Raw genomic sequence first — 9,368 nt, 5'->3', positions numbered from 1 at the left:
GCAGAGTCCCGGCCTGGCCTGGGCCTGCCCATCTCATCCCCCGCAGCCCGGCCAGCCACTCACCTTTGCAGGTGCAGCCCTCCCGGGTGATGACCTGGCGGCAGATTCCGCAGGGCTTCACCTTCTTGAAGGTCTTCACCTTGAAGTGGTGTGTCTTGGGGGCCTCCAGATCCTCTGGCTGTGGGAGGAAGGCACAGGGGTCAGTGTGGCAGGAGGCCGGGGTCCTGGGGAAGGGGTCGGGGGGCTGGGGAGAGGTAGGCAGTGAATGGGAAGGGGATGGCAGGAGCCCTTCAGGGTCCAGAGGAGGGAAGAGGACCCAGGGACAGAGAAAGGTCTGGGGGTGACAGGACACTCATCCCAGACTCCCAGATTCGCTGGGGCCTGTGGACTGGGTCCCGACAGCAACTAGCAGAGCCCGGCCCCTGGGACCACAGCCCCCTGCATAGCTTCTCACCGTTTTCTTTTTATTTACTCTGTCATTAAGGCCCAACTTACACACACTAGGGTGCACTAATTTTCCATGCAGTGCCCGACACAATTTTACACGTGTCCTCCCACAGAACCACGCCCCAGAGGCTCCCTCGTCACCCTCATGGCAACACTACTGTGACTTCCATCACCAAAGAGCCGTGTTGCCCGATGTTCAGACTTCATAGAAATGGAAGTCTCCGGCGTGTGCCCTCGTGTCTGGCTTCCGTCACGCAGTGTTAGTCTGTGAGGCTCCCCCCTGCGGTTGCAGCAGCAGTGGCTCTTCCTTTGCCGTCGCTGTGCGGTACCCCATCGTACGAACGAACGCGGCGGTTTCTGCTGGGCCTCAACCTCTCTGACCCAGGGCCCCGGAATGCCATTTCCCCCTTTCCCTCCCCACTATTCTCACTGCTGCCCCCTAACCCAGCCCAGGAGGCTTCTTTCATCTTTATATTTATTCTTCATTCTTTGTGTTATGAAACTATGGATATGTTGACTATCCTTTTAAACTATACCCCTTCATGGGAGAGGGGAGGCAGGCTGGTGGCCCAAGCCCTCCTCTGTGTCTAACTTGCACTGAAGCCCTGGGCCAGTCACCACGCCACAACTACCAGAGGCCTCAGTTTCCCCCTTTGGCTGGCACCACACCCCTTGAGCTCTGACGGTCTGTCCTTTGTAACCACATATAGGGACACATTCTAAGCTGCAAAACTCTGCACCGACACTAGCTGCCCTGCTGGCCCCAGCCCAGGCACAGTTAGGGGCGCTCCCCTATTTGGTGGGCTCCCCAGAGGGGAGAGCCCCTGCCCCAGGGGGTCTAACTGGATTCACTTTCCAGCCCCAGCGGCTGGGGACAGGACACAGAGCCCGGCAGCTCCCTCTTTCCCCTCTCCAGACACAGACCTTCATGACACCTCTGCACTCTCAGGGACACACACAGACATAGTCACAGCCCTGCAGGGGGTGGGGAGGGCTCTGCTCTGCCACATCCTCTCCTTGCACCTGCTCCAGAGCCCCCCAGCTCTGAGACAGAGGCTGGGGGTGGTGATGGTGAGTTCAGAGGAGGAAGAGTGGCAGCATCCCACAGCCCGGCGTGTCCAGGACTGCTGTCTGGAGACCCCACCGAGGGGAGTGCTGGCTGGCAGAGGCACAGAGAGACAGACAGACAGAACGAGACCAAGTCCAAGGGGGGCAGAGCAGGGGAAGCAGACAGAGACGCAGAGGTGGAGAGACAGAGAGGAGAGAGACCAAGATCAAGGCAGAGACAAAGACCAACAAGCACACCCAGAGAATGAGAGACACGCAGAAGCTAGCAAGGGGGCCAGAGGACCAAAGAGGGACAGAAGGACAGAAAGACACAGGAGTCCCCAAGGCCAAATTCAGGAAGATCTGACAATCAAAATACACACTGATAGGAATGGCTTAAATGAGTCCATGCCAACAGTAAGAAATGCAATCATTGCCTCATGGCAACATTTTGGTCAACAACAGACCACACACACGGTGGTGGTCCCATAAGATTATTATACTGTATTTTTACTGTATCTCATTTAGGGACACAAATGCTTACCACTGTGTTACAGTTGCCTACAGTATTCAGCACAGTGACATGCTGTGCAGGTTTGTAGCCTAGGAGTAGGGTGTGTAGTGGACGCTACCATCTAGGTTTGTGTAGTACATGCCACAAAGTCACCTAAGGATGCGTGTCTCAGAACCTGTCCCCATCGTTCAGCGACCCATGACTGTAAATGAATAAATTAAAAGTTTGATGAGGCATAAGGTATTTACATCATCTCAAAGCTCTCTGCCACATCATACTTACCCATTACAAAGGGGAAAAAAGTCACTTTTGCTGGCAGACTCCACTTTAATCAAGGGATTGAAGTTAACTCACCAGTAATGGGGTAAGTGGAACTCGCACGCCACAGACGGGGTTCGATGAGAACAGACATTACTTCTGCGACATTCCTGCCAAGAAGCCACTACCGGAATCTAATCATGAGGAAACATCGGGCCAACCCAACAGGAGGGACGGTCTACAAATTAAATGGCCTGGAATCTTCAAAAGTGACAAGGTCACGAAAGTCACAGAAAGGCTGAGGAGATTTCCAGACCGAAGGAAACTAAGAGACGTGACAACCAAAAGCAACGCTGGTCCTGAGCCAGATTCTGTTGATGACCGTAAAGGACATCACTGGGACAAGTGGCGGCACTCCCGCGCGGTCCAGATTAGATGGCAGCAAGGTCTCCCTGGCAGTTGCCTGATTTTGACAGCCGGGCCAGGTCAGGTAGAAGTCCTCGTGGGGCGATCAGGAAAGCATCTAGCGAGGGTAGGGCGCGCCAGCTACTTACTCTCAAATCGCTCAGACAAAAAGTTTTTTGCATTGTATTTTCAACCTTTTTGAAGTTTGAGATGGTTTCGAAATTCCAAAAGACAGACAGACAGACAGAGATGGGGGCAGGGAGCAGAGACAAAAACCCAGGTACAGGTGGGGAGGGCGAGGGTTGGGGAGCGGGGCCCCGCAGTGCCCCCTGGTGGTGATGCAGGGTAGCCCGGCTCTGCAGGCCAAACCCAGGAGGACCACCCCTCCCCACCCCTCCACCCCCTGTTCTGATACTCCAGAGAGCTGGATTCTAGGAGCTTCAGCTGGGGGGCGGGGGGTAAGGGCAGGACAATGCCCAGCTCGGGGCCCCACTCAGTGTCCCCCGTCCCACAAGGAGGAGCAGAGAAGTCCCCTCCATTTGGTGTCTCACCTCCCCTGTTTTCCTGTCTCAGGCCCTGGTTTGGGACCTTCCCGTCAATCTGTCACAGACACTCCAGGGAGGGGACCCAGGCTAACGCCAACTGCAGCAGCCAGCCCTAGGGTGCAGGGAGGAGCAGAGAGGGGACTCGGGGTTCAGCTTGTGGTCTGTCTGGGGGAGGCAGACAGCAAACCCTAAAGCCAGCTCTCCTAGTCCTACTCTGGTACCCCTCAAGCCTGCCTCTCCCACCCCACTAAGTCAGACAGAGCTTCCCATCCCAACTCATCCCCCAAACTTCCCTGCCCACACCTCAAATCCAGCCCTTCCCCCAAAGCACAGTCGAGGCAGTGGAGTCTCCTTGCTGTCCAATGTACAGACGGACAGCAAGTGCAGCCGTCCGGACAGCTCGGTAAACGCCCCTGCTTCAGAACCAGGGGCCCCAGGCTGCCAGCCCAGCCTCATAAAATCTGAGTTTACAAAATCTCTCCCCATGGGGGCCTGGAGGGCAGGGACAGGGCTTCAGACACATCTCTGCCCTGCTCAGGCCCCTCTAAGCAGCCCCAGGGCAATGCCGGGGCGCACTCTCGCCCCTCACTCCACCTGGTCCTGGCGCTGGCGGAGGGAGCACTGGGATGGGAGTCTGGAGACCTGCTTTCTAGGCTGTGCAGCCTTGAGAACATCAGTGGTCTTCTCTGGGCCTCACAGTCCCCAAATGAAAATGCGGGCTTTGGACCAGACAGTCCGAGTATAGACAGAGTGGAAGAAACAATGGAACAGTCCCTTTGGGAGGAATGGACTGGGGGGCTGGGGTGGGACACGCCGATGATGCCAGAGCAGAATCAATGAGGAGACATCACCCCTCTGAGGAGAGACTGTGACACCCTGGTGGGAGTGAGGGACCAGCTCTGCCACCTCCAGGCGAGTGGCCCCAGGCGCTGCTGGCCTCGACTTCCCCTGCCGTAACACAGGGTCATCCTGTCAAAAGAGTCATCACATATTTTTGACGTTTCCTAGGATGTTGGAGGAGAAAGTCTAGGATGGTCAGCCTCCCATGTCAACTATCTGAAGGAGCTGTCATTGTAAGAAGGGACCAGACACAGTCTGTGAAGTTTGGAAGGCAAAACAAAAAACAGTGAGTAGACGCTGCAAACAGGCATAATTAGACTCAACAAGGAAAAAGAACTTCTCAAAAATCAGATGTTAAAATCTGAACTAAGAAGAAAAACAGGGTGTCTGGTACCTACCCTCCTCCCCCAGGGGGTGCCCTGCAGGTACAGGCAGAGGATGGAGCCCCCGTGAAGTGCAAAGTGCTGTTCACTTGTTATGACAATGATTGTCATTTTTCCTAACAGGGGGCAGAGAGCCTCATGGAGCGTGTGTGCCCTTCCCTTGCTGAATTAGCTGGCTCTGAAGGGACCTGGGGAAAACTTGGGGGCAGAAGGAGGCATAGCTGGTCCTCATCCCTCCAAGGGTCCCTCCTGGTCCCTCCAAGCCCACCTCCCTCAAGAGCCAGAGCCCAGACAAGGGCAAGGGGTCCAGCGTGGAAGTCCTTCTTCCCCACCCTCCAAGCGCAGAGCCCTAGCCCCACAACAAGCCCACCCAGCATCAGAGAGCTTTCCTGGCCCCCGGGCATCCTCTCCCTCCCCTCCCTCCCTCCAGCCCAGCCTGCCAGGGCGGCCCAGCCAGAGGGGTGTGGCACATCTGCTTTGGACAGCCTTGGCGGGAGTCCTGGCCCTGGGTGGGAAAGGCTGTTTGTGGTTCCTCCCTGCCCCATGGGGCAGAGCAGCAGTGGGCGGGGTGGTGATGAAAGGGGGTGACAGTCCCAGAGGTCCCCTGCTCCTGAGCTCCTCCCCAGGGCACTGCTCTAGCGCTGTCACCACGAGCCTCCCTGTGGCCCATCAGCCTGGAGGGATGTGGGGAGAGGGCAGAAGTCTGTGAGCCGGGAGCAAAACAGCCTGGGAAAGGGACCACAGTCAGGCCTTGGGGCAGCCCCGGGTGGTCAGTTCCACCAGCTCCAGCCTCCTGGCCATCCCCCGAGCCTCGTCCTGTCACTACCCTGGTGGGCAGCAGCCAGCATCTCTGTGGGGACATGAGGATCCCCAGTGGAGCTGCAGGCTGACTTTTGGGAGCCCCACGGGCACCTCAAATTCCAGCTTCTCCCCACCTCCCTCACCTTCACACACGCAGAGGTTCCTGCCCCATTGCCTAGCCAGCTAATGGCCTGACCGTGTTCTTGGTCGCCCCGGGTGGAAAACTCTGAGTCACTCCCAGCTCCTCCCTGCCCTCCCCCGACACACGCACAACCAGTTGCCAGATCCTGTGAATTCTGCCTCCTGTGCTTTGTAATCCACTGCCTTTGCCCTACTTGAGGCCTTGTCATTTCTGCCCAGGGCTGTTGCAACAGCCTCTTGGGCCCCAACACTGGGCCTCTCCCCGCCCACAGCCCCTACGCAGCCTCTCGGGGGCACAGCTACAGCTCTGTGGGGTCAGTGACAACCCACTCACTCCAAAATGCTGCCACGACTTCCCCCGTGTCCTGCGTAAACCCTGCCCTTCCTCGAGCCAGCAGGGAAGCAGCCTCTGTCCCTTCCCAGCCCCACCTGCCCGGCATCCACGCAGACTGCTCCACGCTGCCCGGCCCCTGCCCACCCCCATGGACCACCGCGCCTCTGCCTGGCTGTTCCCTCTGCCCAGAATGCCCTTCCTCCCCTGTCTGCTTGCCCAGCTTCTAGGCAGGCATCCTCAAAGAACTGACTCAAACCTCATCCTCCCAGAGAGATCATCCCAGACACCAGCGACCACTGTCAGAATCAATATCCCCAACTGCTGTCTTGTTTGTTTATTTTGGAAAGTGTAAAAGCTTTGGAGAAGATGGACACGCGCACGCCCTTCCCCTGGACTCACTAAATGTCCACGTGCTGTCACTTCAGCCCTCTCCAGCTTTTTCTGTCCTCCACACAGCCCAACGCAGTGATCACACTCAGGATCTCGCGGGAAGGTGAGGAAAGGGAGTAACGTTTTTGTGTGCTAACTCCCTGCTGCCCAAGAACAGCAAATTGCAGCTGGGTCTCTGTTTGTTTTTGTTTTGGATTCAAGGTCCAGTCAGGATCGTGCCTCACCTTTAGTTTCTGGGTCTCTTTCATCCTTTAATCTACACACATTACCCACCTTTTATTTGTCTTTTCTGACATTGATGTTTAAAAGATTTCAGGGCGGGTGATTTGCACAGCGTTCCTCGATTGGGATTTGTCTCATTGTTTCCTCATGATTCAATTCAAGAGGCTGACATTTTGGGGAAGAATATTGCCTTGGTGTCCCCTACTTCCTTAGGTGGCTCTTTCTTTGTGTCTCATCACAGTACTTGGTGCAATGTGACTGCTCCTGCACTTGCTAGCTGGGCAAGTTGCTGAACTGCTTTCTGCCTCACTTTACAAATCTGTCAAATGGGCTAGAGATAGAAACCACCCATCGGTGGTTGTGAGGGTGACATGAGATAATGCCAGTAAAGCAGGTGGAACAGGGCCTGGCACACAGCAAGCACTCAGCAGGGGTGAGCTGGGATTCGTGTTGTCATCGCTATGTGCACTGAGCCACCCCCCAGGCAGACGTGTTTGCACACACTTCTGCTCCATGTCCCCTGTGTCCAGCAGAAGGGAAGAGAGCAGACACCAACACGTCCTGAGCTCCTTCAGGGCCTCAGAGGAGCGAGCTGAGGCCTCGAGAGCCCAGGATCCTAGGATGCCGCGGAGGAACTTGCCCCAGTAGGGCAGAATGGAGCAAAGATTCTGGGGGAGCCCAACAGGTCATCATCTGCAGCCAGCCCCTGAGTCTCCAGGGCCAAGTTCTGGCCTCTTTGCCTTGGCCTTAGCCATCTTCAACTGTGTTCACTTCCTGCACGTGGATTTCTGAGTTCACAGCTTCATCTTCAGATCTAGTTTGAAATTCACCTCCCAAGGGGTCTCTCCTGACACCTCCCTGCCCCCAGAGGTTAGGTCCCCCTTAAATGCTCCCACAGGCTCCCTCTTGGTAACACCCATCATATGTGCAATCGTCTGCCCAATATCTGCAAGCTGCTTGGCGAACGCAGGCGCTCCACACTCATCAGTGGAACGGTGGGCGGGGGCCTGGAGGGGCTTAGAGAGCCACATGAGGGATGCTTTCTTCATCACACTACCCTACCAACACCACCCCGTCCCTGGGCTACTCGCCACAAGCCCCTCCAACCCAGAGCTCTAATGCCTCCACCCACCCATACTCTTCCTCTCTTTAGGAGCACTGAGCCCAGTGGCCATGTGGCCTTGAGCAGGCCACTTCACCTCCATGGGTCCCCTTCTCCTTGGCTGCAAAAGGACTCTTTTCCCCTTCCTGCCTCACAGAACTACAGGCAGGCTCAAATGAACGTGAGTAAGTCAAGCAAAGGTAACCGGGTTAGGCACAGAGAGGCTAAGTCACTGGCCGGGACCCCACAGCTAGTCGGTGGCAGAGTCCGGGCTGGCACCCAGCCGGGCTGGAGTCCAGGTGCACGCTCTGACCACTGCAGGAGACCCTCGCATCATTCTCGGAACCCCACTCACACTGAGGCCGCTCGCCCTGCCCTGAAGCATTCCCAGGATGGAGAGCCCTGGGTGGGGAGGCAGCAGCTCAGGTTCTAGGCCTGACTGGGACTTGCAGGGTGGCCTTGAAAATGTGCCACCCTACAAGAAGGGCTAACATTTATGGAGCTCTTCCTGTGCGAATGTACTTTTCTAAATGCGTATATGAATTAGCTCATTTAAAACTTAACAGCCCTATAGGTAAGTGGGGGAAACCAAGGCACAGAGATGTGAGGCTACTTGCCTACAGTCACACAGCTACCGAGTGACCGGGCCAGAATCCACCCCTGCACTGCACTCTGGCCAGCGTGCGACGCTTGCTCTCAACCCTGCAGAGAAAGAATGCAGTATTGCTCCCCGACTTTGTGCCTCACACGTCATTTTGAAGATCTTTGCAAGAGGAGGGCTTTATTCCAGACCTGGCCGGTCTCGTGCAGCCCAACCCAGCTCCTAAACCCTCAGTAGGGAGGCCCCTACAGGTGAACGAAACTAGAGAGAGCGAGTTTGGGACGGAAGGGTCAGACTGGGGTCTCCGTGGCAGTAACTGCACACAAGGGATCCAGAGGCTCACGAGGACGCTTCTGATGAAAATGTGTGCTTAGCACTGGGCAGGACATCGGCCCCGGGAAGCAGAGCACATCACTGTCTGCAGCTGGATGTGGCCTTAGAGAATAGTGTCCAAGTTTCTGTGAGGGCCAGAAAAGTCAAGTGACCAGTCTGAGGCCACTTGGCTTGCTCATGGCAGGGCTGGTGCTGCACCTGGCCCCAACCCCTACCTCATGGCTCATCAGCCCAACCTTGAGCCCCTTCCCACTCCCTGAGGACAGCGAAGCCCCTCTGCAAGGAAGGGCCCGTGGCTCTCATGCCACCGGCACAGCACCGAAAAGCCTCAATTACGAGGCATGTAATTATTTTCTAAATAACCATACTTGAATGTGTAATAGCAAATGGGAGCACTTGATGAGAAAATCAAGTTATGCATAATAAATAGCTCTGCTAATAAAGTGATTGTTATTCCTAGGGCTTGTTAAAACTATGCACTACAGATATATTACTTCTTGGATGAAATGTCTGCAGCTCTCCTCATACAGGAACATGTGAACACATACACATAGTCACTCACCCCGGGGCACAAGACCTGTCTCTTCCAGACCATGCCTCTATTTACCTCCCTGAGGCCACAGACTCACCCAGTTCTTGGCCCCAGAATAGCTGGTCAGAGCCCCTGGGCAATGAGGAGACATCACCTGGGGAGTGGGACCCTGTCCCATGATACCCTTCCCAGGGTGACCCTCCCCCAACATCAGGTCTGGGATAAGGGGATCCCATAGGAGGCTGCGGAGTGGGGAAGGGATAAGCATTTACTGAGCACCTACTGTGTGCCTGGGTACCTGGTCTTTTGACATCTATTGTCTCTTTCCTCATCCCAGCCATACAAGGCGGATATTATCCTTCCCGCTTTACAGATCAGGAAACTGAGGCACAGGAGAACTGTTTTACCAAGACCACCCACCCATAATTATGGTAAACAATGGAATTAGGATTGAGTCTACCCCTGTCTGCTGC

The sequence above is a fragment of the Lemur catta genome, chromosome 8, assembly GCF_020740605.2.
Source record: "Lemur catta isolate mLemCat1 chromosome 8, mLemCat1.pri, whole genome shotgun sequence".
Lineage (NCBI taxonomy): Eukaryota > Metazoa > Chordata > Mammalia > Primates > Lemuridae > Lemur > Lemur catta.
Note: the sequence above shows the minus strand (reverse complement) of the source record.